Source organism: Pleurodeles waltl, chromosome 10, assembly GCF_031143425.1.
Source record: "Pleurodeles waltl isolate 20211129_DDA chromosome 10, aPleWal1.hap1.20221129, whole genome shotgun sequence".
Classification (NCBI taxonomy): Eukaryota; Metazoa; Chordata; class Amphibia; order Caudata; family Salamandridae; genus Pleurodeles; species Pleurodeles waltl.
This window is the reverse complement of record NC_090449.1, coordinates 33,476,568-33,490,837: the sequence shown is the minus strand read 5'-3', so window position 1 is coordinate 33,490,837 and position 14,270 is coordinate 33,476,568. Positions and strand designations below refer to the sequence as shown.

Sequence of the window (14,270 nt, the reverse complement as noted above, 5' to 3'; positions counted from 1 at the left end):
GGTCCCGGGGGCATTGAAATTTTGAATAGGGGGAGCATGCAGGCAGGGAAACAGAGGAAACAATTGCTCCCACAGAGAGGGAGCAGCATCTTTAGCAGCTCCCTCTCTGTGACAGCGATACTGGCTCCCGCAGGAGGCGGGGAGCCAGCTGGGACCCCAGGGACCTTCAGGCTTCCCCCACAGTCCCCAACCAATTTGCTCTCAGATGACATGGCTGGGTCTTGGGGGATGGGGACCTCGTGCTGAGACTGGCCTGGGAGGCCCCCAAAAATAAAATGTTTAGGCTGGTCCCCAGGGGATGGGGTCTACGTGGCCCAGATCGTCCTGGGGAGGCGGTCCCTGAGGTATGGGGTCCATGGGGCCGAAATCTGTCGGGGGCCCTCCTCCCAAAAAATTTAGAAGGCTGGACAACGGGGAATGGGGTCCCTGGGGCAGAGATCGGGAATGGGGACCACGCAGCCCCCCTCACCCAAAGAAATAAATATATTAACCCCAGGGCCTGGGGGATGGGGTCCCTAGGCCTGACATCGGCCAGGGAATAGAAGGCCACGCAGACCTGCAGCCAAAGGTTGTGCGCAGCGTGGGGTTGGGTGGTTAAGCGAAGTCTGTGCGTGGTGGTAGTTGTATTAATGTATAGTAATGAAAATTATTTTACCTTAAAAAAAAACATATAAATTGACTGGAAAAACAAAGGTTACAGCGACGTTATTGCAAGGAAATAGAATTTAAAAACATAACAATTCACTAAAACCCAAAGGTTACAGGGACGATATAGTTAGGCTCACATTTTAAACGGACAAAACCATGGAAATTCACCTGTTATAGTTTGAGTTATGTTCAGTAACTATAATTTGTGCGCTTAGGTAATTATAAGCGGCACCCTTGCCATTCACTGCTAAACCACCACAGATTACGGCACTCATGACATCTTTGATAACATCATTGATAATATCAATATAATATTTGCAGTAACATTTTTGAAAAAAAAACGGTGTCATGAGTTATAATTACCTTAGGGCACGAGTTATAGTTACTTGAGATTACTCTATAGTATAACTCTATAGTGCTGATTGTGGGTGGGTGTCTATAATGGTGCTTGAATGAAAACTATGGAATTGCGGTCAGACAGCAATGTGAGTTTCTCGCTGTGCTGTCAGCGGGTCACAGAGGTGTGCAGACTACTTGCACATTCAATTCTTGGTCTATCTACAGAGCATTAGTTGCATATGTGCCCGTGGTGATGACCGAGCTGGCTTTTCTTAGGTGTAGATGTGTTGGCTGTTGGTGTGACATGTCTGGGTGCAATAACAGCAAACTCCTAGAAGGGCACCCAGATACTGGCCTGGTGGCACGCTATGGGAAGCACAAGATTTTAGTTTGTATGGTGTAAGCTTCCCCCTTAATTAATAGGCCGAACCCCTTGGAAAGGAGTCCACTCCTGTGGTCACGCATCTTTTAGAGAATCCCACCTTTTTCATCCCACTTAAGGCATGGATGTAGGATTTGTGTGCGCTCTCACTAGACACAACACAAACAAAAGATAGCAGCCATTTAATTACCACAGTAAAAGCCAGCTTGGGCAGTAGGCACATTCATATAGCGCTTACTACCCTTGATAATGCGTTTACATTAACCCTTTGTGCTACCAAAATGAGACTTTCACCCGTGAAACTTAGGTTACACACAGATCCCTGCAGCTGGCTTATGGGCCGTCTATTATTACGGCTCATTCTTATTAACTTTTGTTTCTTTTTTTTTTAGATTTGCGCTTGCTAGAGACACTTTAAAAAAAAAAAATGTGGGCGGTTTTACATAGTGCCAACTCGACCCGAAGGTATTGGAGCGCTTTACATGAGCACTGGTTACTTTACACAAGGACACATTCATTTTCGGTAGCAAGGGGAGATTAAGTGATTTGCCCAGAATCACAGGATGTTGAGCCGACGCCGCGACCCCAGCCTGGTTCACCAGCTCCAAAGTCGGCAGCTCTGGCCCTAACTCCACATCCTCTCCCAACATTAAACCCCAGACTTAACATCCCATACAGTCCTATTCAACACAGAGATGCCAGCAGCAGGCACACCGACCTCCGGAGCTACATATTGAACACACAGGCATCAGGAGCAGGCACATTGACCTCTGGAGCTACATATTGAACACACAGACGTCAGGAGCAGGCACACTTATATCTGGAGCTACATATTTAGCACACAGATGTCAGCAGCAGGCACACTGACCTCCGTAGCTACATATTGAACACACAGATGTCAGCAGCAGGCACACTGACATCCGGAGCTACATATTGATGTCAGCAGCAGGAGCTACATATTGAACACACAGATGTTTTAAGCAGGCACATTGACCTCCGGAGCTACAGATTCAACACACAGATGTCTTAAGCAGGCACACTGACCTCCGGAGCTACATATTGAATACAGATGTCAGCAGTAGGAGCTACATACCGAACACACAGATGTCTTAAGCAAGCACATTCACTTCTGGAGCTACAAATTGAACACACAGATGTCAGCAGCAGGCACACTGACCTCTGGAGCTACACATTGAACACACAGATATCAGCAGGCACACTGACCTCCGGATCTACATACTGAACACACAGATGTCTTAAGCAGGCACACTGACCTCCGGAGCTACAGATTCAACACATATGTCAGCAGCAGGATCTACATATTGAACACGCAGATGTCTGCAGCAGGCACACTGACCTCCAGAGCTACATACTGAACGCACAGATGCCAGCAGCAGGCACACTGGCCTTATGAGCTACATATTCAACACACAGATGTCAGCAGCAGGCACACTGACCTCATGAGCTACATATTCAACACACATGTCTTAAACAGGCACACTGACCTCGTGAGCTACATATTCAACACACAGATGTCAGCAGCAGGCACACTGACCTCATGAGCTACATATTCAACACACATGTCTTAAACAGGCACACTGACCTCGTGAGCTACATATTCAACACACAGGCATCAGGAGCAGGCACACTGACCTCATGAGCTACAGATTCAACACACAGATGTCTTAAACAGGCACATTGACCTCTGGAGCAAACAAGCCTCCCCTTACTCTTCAGGGAGGCGGTGCGGCTTGAAACAAAGAGCACGTGGTGGGAGAGAGAAGCGCCGCATCCTCGTTGTGGGGGTGCGGGCTCGCACGTGCAGAGGAGCCCCCACTCCCCGAGCCCTCCCACCCCTCAAGGCTCCAGAAGAAACTTGACACTGCAGGGGAACATCGACCAAGTTCAACCCACGGCCCCGCCCCGCGCTTCCTGCTCCATCGGCCCACATCCCGTCACTTCTAACGCGATTTATTATTCATTCAAACTTCCAAAAATGTCAGCCGCGCACACTATATCCCAACTTGTACTGTTTGTCATGTATCTGGGCACACTCTTCTGGGGAGGGTGTCGAACTCATCTCCAGCTACACATAGACTCCATGACGTATTTACCCACGACCGACTGCACAACTCCGAGGACAACGTCACCACACATACACAAGACCGCCACGGATATCCGTACGAAGCACTGTCATCTCACGCAAATCGCACACACAAAATGCAAGACACAACCCATCTCTACCACATCATCTCCACCACACACATGAACAGCTCACAACACACTTACACAACTCTGGCTGTCACCTTTCATTTACATGAAACGCCACACCGTAGACATAAGTATACAAAACACACAAATACTACCCGCAAAGTATCTCTAAGACACACAACGCAGGTCAAAAACAGACTGACACAACTCTGGCCGTCACCTCACACTTACAGAAGTCTACAAAACACAGTCAGTTCACACACACAAATACTACCCATAGGCCACCTCTACCACACATAACACGCACTTGCATGCAACACCACGTCTTCTTAGGCACAGGCTACAAGCACACTGACACAGCCCAGGCCATCGACGCCTCACACGAAACACCACACCACAGACACGTCTACAAAACACACAATCACCTAAAAGAGCCCTCTCTCTGTCCCACACACACAGTAACTACTTCCAAACCATTTCAATCGTCCACAGCACGCAACACCACTTCGTAGGCACAGGTCACAAACATTAGCACAACTCGTCACCTCACACACCACAACCGCAACTCACACTTAACTGACAATGCATCGCCACAGCAACACACGCACAACAAATTCCCCACAAGACTCCCACGACACATGCACACGCTCGACACAAGTGCACACAGGGGCACTGCACACAACGGGCTCACATTCCACAGCACACGCACGCCCACCAGAAACTTTGCTCCCCCCAAACACACTCCTGCAACACAGGCATAGTCACAATCACGCACAAACTCAAAACAAACGTACCCGGCCACAACCCATGCAGAGCATAAACGTTTTATCCCCCTCCCCCAAAGCCACGTACACCTCCACCCCACAGACCGTCCGCGGGCAACCACAAAGTGTCCCAAAGCCATCTCAACCCCACACACCGCAGCCACAAAGTGCTCCAAACCATCTCCACCCCACACACAGCAGCCCCAGAGTGCCCCAAAGCCACCTCCACCCCACAGACCGTAGCGTCCATAAAGTGTCCCACAGCCATGTCCACCCCACAGACCGCAGCCACAAAGTGTCCGAAAGCCATGTCCACCCCACAGACCGCAGCCACAAAGTGTCCCAAAGCCATGTCCACCCCACAGACCGCAGCCACAATGTGTCCCAAAGCCATGTCCACCCCACAGACCGCAGCACCCGTCCCCGGGGCCCACAAAGTGCCCCAAAGCCAAGCCCTTCCCACAGCCCGTTTCACCCTACGCGGGCACCCACAAAGTACCCCTCCAGCAGCTCGGTGACGCAGCTCACCTGCAGTCTGGGGGTCGGCTGGGGCGGTGGGGGCTGGAAGAGCCTGGAGCCAGGCGGTGCGAGGCAGGAGGCGCTAGAGGCAGCCGAGGAGAGAAAGTTTCGTGGAGGAGTGAGATCGGATTTCAGGCGCGTCACACGCAGAGGCCACATCACACCCCTGCTGCAGGGAGGGTGGTGGGTGTGTGCCCTGGGCGGGGGCACCAGGGGTCTGCAGAGCAAGCCACGGTGTGCCACCCACCGCAAAGTTCCCCTCAGTTTAACGCACACGGGGCCCACGCAAGTTTACCATTTCTTTATATAGCGCCGAACTTTTGAGGAAAGACAGCTCAAGTCAACATGGGAGCTGCGAGCAGACCGACGATGTCTAATCACCACCCAAAAATATAGTATTCATAGACTAGGAAAACGAACCCTTTCTCGGATCTTCTTAATAAATAAATAAATAAATGAAAATCGCCTAAAACGCATGAACAGAGAGGCTTGCATTCAAGTTTAAATGTAGTACAAAGATCGCGTTGCTAAAGTGACATGCGGGGCAGGGGCGATACCTACAGGTTAAAGCGTGGCAGTGCAGCTGTCTTGCAGGAGACACAAAAGGCACATGCGAGCAGACGTGAACACTCTGGTGCAACAGTGACACCCACTGGCGGCTTTTATCTATGGCACATGCCGCTATATTGGAAAAGGAGGGCAGACTGGAATGTAGGTGATTGTAATTGTAATAGTATTTAGTAGCGCTGACTACCCCTGACGAAGCGTCGAAGCGCTTTTCGGCGAGTAGCACGCTACTCCGGAACCCAAGATGAATTAGGGGTGGATTAGTTTAGGGAAATATGAGTGTAGTTTTAGTAGTATTATGAGTTCATTTGAGCAGAGGGTGTGTGAGTTTCTTAGATTGACTAGAGTAATGGAGGGATAGAGGAGGGAAGAATCCAGAGTTATTAATTGGGAGTTTATAGTAATAGGATGAGGCTTAGGATGAGTAAAGGAGAGATGGAGGGAAGAGTCTCTGGAAAGGGTTAGGGAGATCTTAGTAGCAGGAAGGGGTTTGGATGAGTCAAAGGTGAGATAAATAGGGAATAATTTAGTAGGGTTGTTTGGGAGATCATGGTAGTAAACTGAGGTTTGGGGTGAGCTAGATGTTGAAGAGGAGGGAAGAGCTTAGGCAGAGTTATTTTAGAGATGAAAGTAATAGAATGGGTTTGGGATGAGTCCCAATCAGAGTGGGGATGGAGGATAGATTGATGGAGACATGACATAGGGTGAATGGGTAGATAAAGTAAAGCTTACAAAAGAGTAAGTTTATATTATTTTTATTTATTTATAGTTTTATTTGTATATATACATATTTGTAATCATTATTTTAATTTAATTTATTTGTTCATTATTATTATTATTACTTTAATTACCTTATTTATAATTTGAATGTTATTTATAGATTTTATTTATTTTTCTCTAGTGCAGTAGGATTAGAGTAATAAATATATAGATATGTAAATACATAGTAAGGGAATATATGTACAAGGAATATAATAACGCTTATAATAATATGAGAAGAAAACCACCTCTGAAACCTGTACATAGACAATGAGTGGGACACCAAGGTACCCAATAATAAATACACAGTTGTAATCCCTAGAAATATAATGGCAGTATGGAAAAACAGGTATTAAGGTTCACAAGATGTAGTATGGGTGAATGGGAGCGTTCCTGAAGGCGCAGCGGTATAATACTACATCCGGTTCTTTACGGTGCAGGTTTAGAGGTATATTTCATGTCTGTAACTTTATGGGCAGTTCACAGGAGAGCATTCATCCTAGCGCTAGCACTTTAGAGCATCAGCATCACATATTTCCTACAGGACTGGCAACTGCATAAAGACACTGGAAGGAAAGCCCCAAATTTTCCCTAATAAAATCCCTGGACAAGAAGCAATCTGCAGCATTGTCAAGGGTTTGAGAAGGGCTGTGTAAATGGCGCAATGTAAGAGGTTTTTTTTTACCACAGTTTCCTCTGACAGAATGGCACGTACACACAAAGGAGTGTGTGGCAGTTCCTTTTCAGTCTTGCAAATGATGCACATTTTTCCATCTCTCATCCTTGTCCCTTCAGCTTTTCCTTATCTTCGGCAAATATCAGATTATCCGTTCCATACATTAAAATAAAAAAAACAAGTGCTAAGATAAAGCTGGTCTGAAAATCCAAATATGAATCTAGTATTTTCAGCATCATACATTCTAAGGTCCCGCTTGAAGTGCCTCTGAGGAGAGTTTGATATTTACTACACCCAATAAAGGGTGCGATGTGTAACACCCATATCAAGATTTTCACTGCTAAAATAGGGCAGAACATGTACATTTTGGTGTTTTCTGCATTAAAATTTGTGAGTTAGGGTATTCACCAGTCATTTTTCACCCCAGTAAACCTCAAGAGATCTGACCTGCTCCTCTGGCATTTTGTTCTCATTCCCTTTCCTCTGCCTTCCTCAGTCACTTCAATAGGATAGGACAGGGCTTATCAGGGCTCTCTACGCCGGTGTCGCCCGTGACTGAATGAACACACAGCATTCACTGTGAGCTTGAAGAATATTTAAGACAAATCAATGAGGACAACAACATTTGTTATCAGGAACATCTGACAGTTGAATAGGCCCAGGTGAGTTCACCTATAAGAAGTCTGTACTCTGGCACCTAAATCGTCATATTTCGTGTATTACGGATAAAGGAATAAGAAATACAGTTTGTAACCACACACCTTGAAGAAGTCCCATTGGGGACAAAACACATGTCGACCGATGGCCATGTACTTGGTCGGAAGCGTGTAAACACAATAAAGACGACACAATATACCACGTGACTTTGGACTTACAGACTGACTTTTCTGGTTATCTGTCTTCAAACATTATTATTGGTACAAATGGTTGGAGTGCTCCAGCGCATTATTTTAAGGCTTTTTGGAGTTAATGTTCTCCTTCATTCACACACCTCCTTTTCTGACTTTTTTGTGGCATGGAGTCTTGCAAACCCAAACTCCTCCCCTTGACCCCTGTGCTACACCACCTTGTCCTTGTTTCCTTACCTCTTTTTTACACTTTAATATTACAACTATGACCCCCTAACGGAGATGAGCATGAAGTCCACACCCCTTTTCTTCCTTTAATTTTTTTTAGTGAAATAATGTTATTATTTATGTTCTTCGGGGTTGTTTCTATTACTTTCATCCTAAAGTATTATTTAATTTGTTTTCCACTAAATTGCATTTTGATCATTTAGGTTCTCAGAAACAGGGTTCTGTTATTTTATTTTTTTTGTTCTGAAAATGTGTGCACTACATTTGTCTGTAGAAAAGCGACTAGCAGTAACCACTGAGCAGCACACTGTTGCTATGAGTACTGCTTAGTAAGCAATAACCTTCTATAGGATAATGCTACTAGCAGCCTCTGATGTTCAACTAAGGGTACATGTCCCGCCGCTATATTTTCTTCTGCATAATCATCCAGCCTTTGTTTTTCAACCAACAGCATCATTTTTGAACCCCTATCTACAGTGTTAAAACCAAATCTACAAGTCACAGGATATAAACTGCTGCTGTTTAAAAACCCACGACTGGCTTATGGCGATGAAATGACGTGGACCAAAGTACAGGGTCCATGCTTGGATGTTAGGGTATCTTTTCCTAAGACCAACTCTCTCTGGTCCTGAGAGCTAGAGATGAGCAGGCTGGTTTTATCTCAGGAGGTCTGGCCTGCAGCGAAATCTGTACATTTCTGTATGGCACAGTTGGTTTCTCATTCTGAATAGTCAGAAAATGTAGCAACGAGATGTCTTTGGAAATTAAGGTCTTTATTTTAGGGAGGTTATCCATGCATTAGGACTTATGATATTGTCACTACATTGTTTGTTTTGAAATGCTATTGATTGAGTGTGTATTTTTAATAATGATTTGTTAATTTATTTAGGACATTTTTTTACTCGTCATAAACGTCACTTCCTGTGACACCATTTATGTCAAGGTTAACAAGGTAAGGCTTCCTGTGTTGTAGTGCAATGTGTTACTTCAGACACACTGGTGCCAGTGGTGTCATGAATTCCCAGGCTAAAACAGGAGTGAAGTTCACACATAGTTATTTATGAGCCTGTCCTGTCTGCAGCTCTGCAGACAAAAACTCTTTAAAAACACAAAATTAAAAACGCTACCAGAAGTCAGGGGTGCAAAGTAAATTACAGCAAAGAAACAAGGACAACAAGCATTTTCAATGCAATGGGTCTCACATTAGCTCGAGTTAGAGTTATTAGCGTCATAAAGAAAAAAACTGCAGCGCGATCGCACTATGTAAAATGCAGCGCAATCGTGCTGCGTGGAAAGCAAACAGATAAAGTAGTCCAGACACCATGCCGAAAACATCGAGCCTCGTATGTTTTTAGTTGTTTACCGGTGCTGTGCAGGTGGGCTAAACACCGCAAAAGGCATGACATATGCATGCCTTTCACAAATGAAGGCAAGCGGATTTTAAAAGGCAAGCCCACGAACCAATGAAAGTGACTGACGTGACATGGGCATGGTTTGAAGCCCAAAGAGAGATTACAGAATGGGACAGAGCGCTTTGTGCTAGCCCATAAAAAGGGAAGGAAAGAGAGAGAGAGATGGATGGACGAGTGGAAGGATGGGCATATAAAAATTAGGAAGCAACTGTTGCAAGAAGCACAGGCCAAACGGATGAAAAGATGGACGCGAGGGCAAAAGGTCTGATGAGAAAAGGATAAAACAGCATTTGCATGGGTGGGTGAAAGAAAATGGCTGGAATGATGAATATCTGGATGAGTGGGTTAATGAATGGACAGCTGGATGGAAGGGTGAAAGGATGGATTGGTGGATTGATAAAAGGAGGATGAATTGGTGGATAGATCAAAAGAATAGCTGGATAGGTAAAGGGATGGAGTTGGATGAATGGTTGGAAGTATGAGTGGAAGGACTGAAAGATGGATGGAAGACTGAAATGATGAAATGGTGGATGGATGAATGGTGGAAGGATGAATAGATGGGTGGAAGTATCAAAGGATGGATAGGTGGATTCATAAAAGGCCTAAAGAGTTTAGGGATAGATGGACGGAAGGCGGGATGAAGTAAACTCATCTAGAGTGGGTGGGGCTACTCTCTTCTCTCACCCAATAGTGTTCAAGGTATGGCTGAAGTCAAGGCCGGCTTTAGGGCAGTGTGAGTGGTGCGGCTGCATTGGGCGCTGACCTGGAAGGGGGAGGGGTACTGACCTGCAGGGAGGGGCGCTGTGTTTAGCACTAACTTGTGATTTAAAAGCATCTGCTGTAGAGTTCCTTGCGCAGCTTTCAGGCAGCAATAAAAATGTCGATAACGCTTATGATAATTGTTCCTGCTAGAGAAAGATGGAGTTTTGTCCAGTGACAGTTTTGAATTGCCTTAAACTACCGTAGAGGGTTAATACGCCTGCTGCAAATAACATATCTTTATTTTATGGGGCTAGCTGAGTGCATTAGTAAAGCCTGCATTTGATAGCGCTTTAAAACAAATAAATGTATGTGAGAGGAGAGCTATGGAGAGATAAGGGGCAATTTTGCTGGATAGTAGTGAGGGAACCAGAAGAGGAGGTAATGGGAAGGGGGGGGGTGCTAAAAAAGATTGTCACGCCAGGTGCCACTAGCGCGAAAGTCGGCAATCGATCAAGTTCGGTGTATTTTAATGTTCTGGCTACTCCCTTGATTGGTACACATTTTTCCAAGGGCGGATCTCTGCACACTCCGTCCCCAGCGGCAAGGAGTTGTAGAGCAAGGCAGAGTATGGACACCGAGGGGTGCCAGATACCAAACCTGCAGAGACAATCTCCTGACAGTGTTTATTGCATTCAGCTGGATTTTTTGTTGTCAGAGTTTGCAAAACCAGGGCTCTTGAGTACAGATACTGGCCCAGCAGTGACATCAAGTGGTCTTAGATGGCATGGCATTTTTTAGGTACCGGAGCAGTATCCACAGTCATTTTTAATATTATTTTTTATGTAAAATGTATTTATTAGAGCGTAATAGCAAGAGATGCTGTAGGCCAATCAACAGTAAGTAAAGGAAGCCCTAGTGATAATGAGGATAAGGAATTAAGGAATGAAGAACAAAACACAACATATATTAACATAAAACTTACTTATTTCATGTATTCACCTGTACTTATAGAGCGCACTCTATAGGGGGCTATCAACGCGCTGTACAGTAGAACATCTACAGGTGTCAAGCATCTGTTACTGTGAATAACAAGCTCATCCTTAAACACTAGATTAAAACATTTCATTCACTACAGGGGCGAATAAAGCAATCACATTCAGTCAGATCAGGGTCTGGGACGAGGTCATCCTAATCACTCACACCTTACTCACATCCACTCTCACTCATCCTATTACCCCGTTTTGTCTTCATTTTCTACCTTTGATTCTCATGTGGAAGTTTCTCTGACCCCTACAGACATGTTAGAGTTTTCAAAAACCATCACTCCACCACCCTGTGTCTTGTAACTTCTGTCCCTTCTCTTGTCGTACTTAGCCCCTAAGTTCCTGGTGCCTAGACACCACTTCCCGTGTCTCCGGCCTCCAGTCTGCTTTTGGCCCTCCACATTTCACTGAAACCACTCTCCCTTTCATCACCAATCCTCTCACTTTCGGCCACCACTTCAAGTGCCACTTTGACTCTTTCTTCTAGACCAGTGGTTCTTAACCTGTGATGCGAGGCCCCCTGGAGGTCCACAGGGCATGCGCACTGGATCCACAACAGTTTTTACCAAAATAATAATAAAATGAATAAAATATATACAAATAAGCAGAAATTAACATTTGAAAACCTTTCTATATCTGATTGTGAAATAAACAAACTATTTAAATATTTGAGCCTCTGTTTGGTGTATACCTGTTTTTGTATGTTTGTGTTTTGTTTTGCGGTTCAAACCACACAAATTGCTTACATCGCTTCCAATAATGACTCAGAGAGGGTTCTCCAAATTCCAGTAAAGATTCAATGAGGGTCCACACAAGTCAAAACGGTAAAAAAACCTGCTGTTCTAGACCTCTTGGCTGCCTTTGACACGGTACGTCACTCGGTTTGCGCTGCACTGTCCTCATTTGGGGTGTCCGGGTCCTCTCTCGAATGCTTATGTTCTTACATTCATGACCGTACTTACACTGCTTGCTGGGAAGGGCAGACCTTCGCTTGTTCTGGGGACCCCAGGAGTCTGTACTTGGTTCTCTTCTATTATTTACCAACATTTTTTTCACATCTATCATGTCCTCGTTTAATATTCACTCTGTTTATGCTGATGATATATTTCTTATCCTTCTTTCAACTTCCCACCAGATGTGCAGCCCTGGATGTTTTACTATTGTCCTAACCTCAGTTTTCTAAAACCATGATCTTACTTTTCGCAGCATCCTCACACCTTGCCTGGCTTCCTCCTAATTCTATTTCCCTTCCACCCCCGCTCTTCTATATTTTGTTGGTCCTACCTTCGGTGACATCTTCAGCTTCTTAATTTATGTGTTCACCCCTATATTCTTTGCTACTGTGGAACATCCAGACAATCCCAAACATTCCTCGCTTTACCTAAAACCAGAATCTTGATCCCAGTGCACTGTTCTTATCTTCTTCTTCGTCCTCTGTTCACAGCCTCCTTCGAACTTTGTGCACCTCTTTGCCTCTTAGACTCCCCTCTCCATTCACATCTTTCTTTTTCTCGCATTGCTTCGTTGGTTACCCTTACTGTCCCAACTTCTCGTTCCCTTTTTCTATACTGTCTTCAAGCCTCGGAGCTCCTTAATCGCTGCTTCCTTGCTTCTCTCTAGATCCAACCAATTTAATTATTTATGACCTGCTTCTCAGATCCATCTTCTTGAACCCCATCCTGCCCCCCTTTAATCTCTGCTCCATTCATTCTCCCTTCTTGCTCACAAACACTGGAAGAACCTCTTTCTCTCTATTCTTGGCCTCTACAATTTTGATCACAAGCTCAAGGATCACCCCCTTTCTCAGCCTTTAGTTCATAATTCTGCAGTGTGACTTTCATATTATTGTTGATTGGTTCATGTTTCGCTGTGTCCAGCACTCTATAAATCTAATAATATGAAATGAGACAGACAGGCAACAGGGCGGAGTTGAGTGACACCTGACAGCGTTTAGGGTCTGGTATTGAGGTTGCTGGTCTCCTCAGGTCAGTAGTAATCATGACATCCAACCACTGGGGTATGGCAAAGGATGAAACGCGATTTTATCAGTGGCACATACTAGCCATTCGGTGTGTAAGCTGACAGCAGATTTACTATTTTATTGTGAAACTTAATAAACACTTAATTTACCCTATACATTACCAAAGGGAGATCTCAACCCCGACTGCGGAGTCTCCCCATGGCAGAGTAAAGAGAAAAGTAAAACAGTTTGTTTCCGTCAAACATACTAAAATATTTTAATGTTAAATATTAATGTAAATAAATTAATTGAATATATCGATTTTGAATGGGGTACAGAATAAAAACACTACAGTACTATTAAATTAATATTGAATTACAAACGTAGTTAATTTAAATATGTCAAATTAAATGAACGTTATTGTTTTAGGTTTATTTTACAAAAATAAATTCCCTTCTGAAGTAAAAAATATTTTTCATTATGCAGTAATAAGTGCATTAAAGGTGATGTAGTCAACTAATTAAAGGTGATGTAGTAAATTAATTAAAATTACTTTAATTTTATTTTAATGAGATCAATGCTAAAAATAACTTCTAAATTAAAACATGGTTGATAACATATTTTATATTTAAATAATAAATGTTTTATTTTATATTTTGTAACTTATTTATATTTTCAACTATTTTAAATTATTTCATCTGGGGTTTGATTTTAAATCACTACCTCCAATAATTTATAAGGGAGGGTATTCCACTAGTAGGTTTGTGAATAGCATTCTGTAGCACTTTAGATGTACTACTGAGGAGCTATTAAATGCACTAGAATTGCCATTTGTGAATAGGCCTCATAGTACTCCTTTACCCCCAAGTTCTATCTGTGTCTACCTTCATCACTATCATATCACAGATTAGCATTGGTCGAAGCTATTGTGTTTGCAAGACTTTGTTATTGTTCGCCGATTCATTTGAATGCACCACAGTTGCCCATTACTAAGCTAGGTTTGATCATATCTAGAGCCTGAGGAAGGGCCTGGGATGGCAATGCTGCCTACACTAATCAGAATTAGTACTGTGCATCCTAAGGAAGGTCCTCCGTGCATTGGCCCTAACTCCTGGATCAGTAAAGAGCTAAATTCTCTGTCGTTGACATAATCATCATCAGAGTAAAGACTTTTGGAGGTTTGGCCATTCGACTGCCCACCCAATTTAGAAT

At 44.1% G+C, this 14,270-nt stretch overlaps 1 protein-coding gene across 4 annotated transcripts in view; it reads right to left on the bottom strand.

Moving 5' to 3' along the window:
- Positions 1–4,993, bottom strand: part of SLC38A5 (solute carrier family 38 member 5) — a 372,114-nt gene extending 367,121 nt beyond the window's left edge. For all 4 annotated transcript variants that reach the window (XM_069209561.1, XM_069209560.1, XM_069209559.1 and 1 more), the window contains exon 1: positions 4,873–4,993. The gene's annotated coding sequence lies outside the window, so the exon portion shown is untranslated. The remainder of the gene's footprint in view (positions 1–4,872) is intronic.
- Between the last annotated feature and the right edge of the window lie 9,277 nt (positions 4,994–14,270).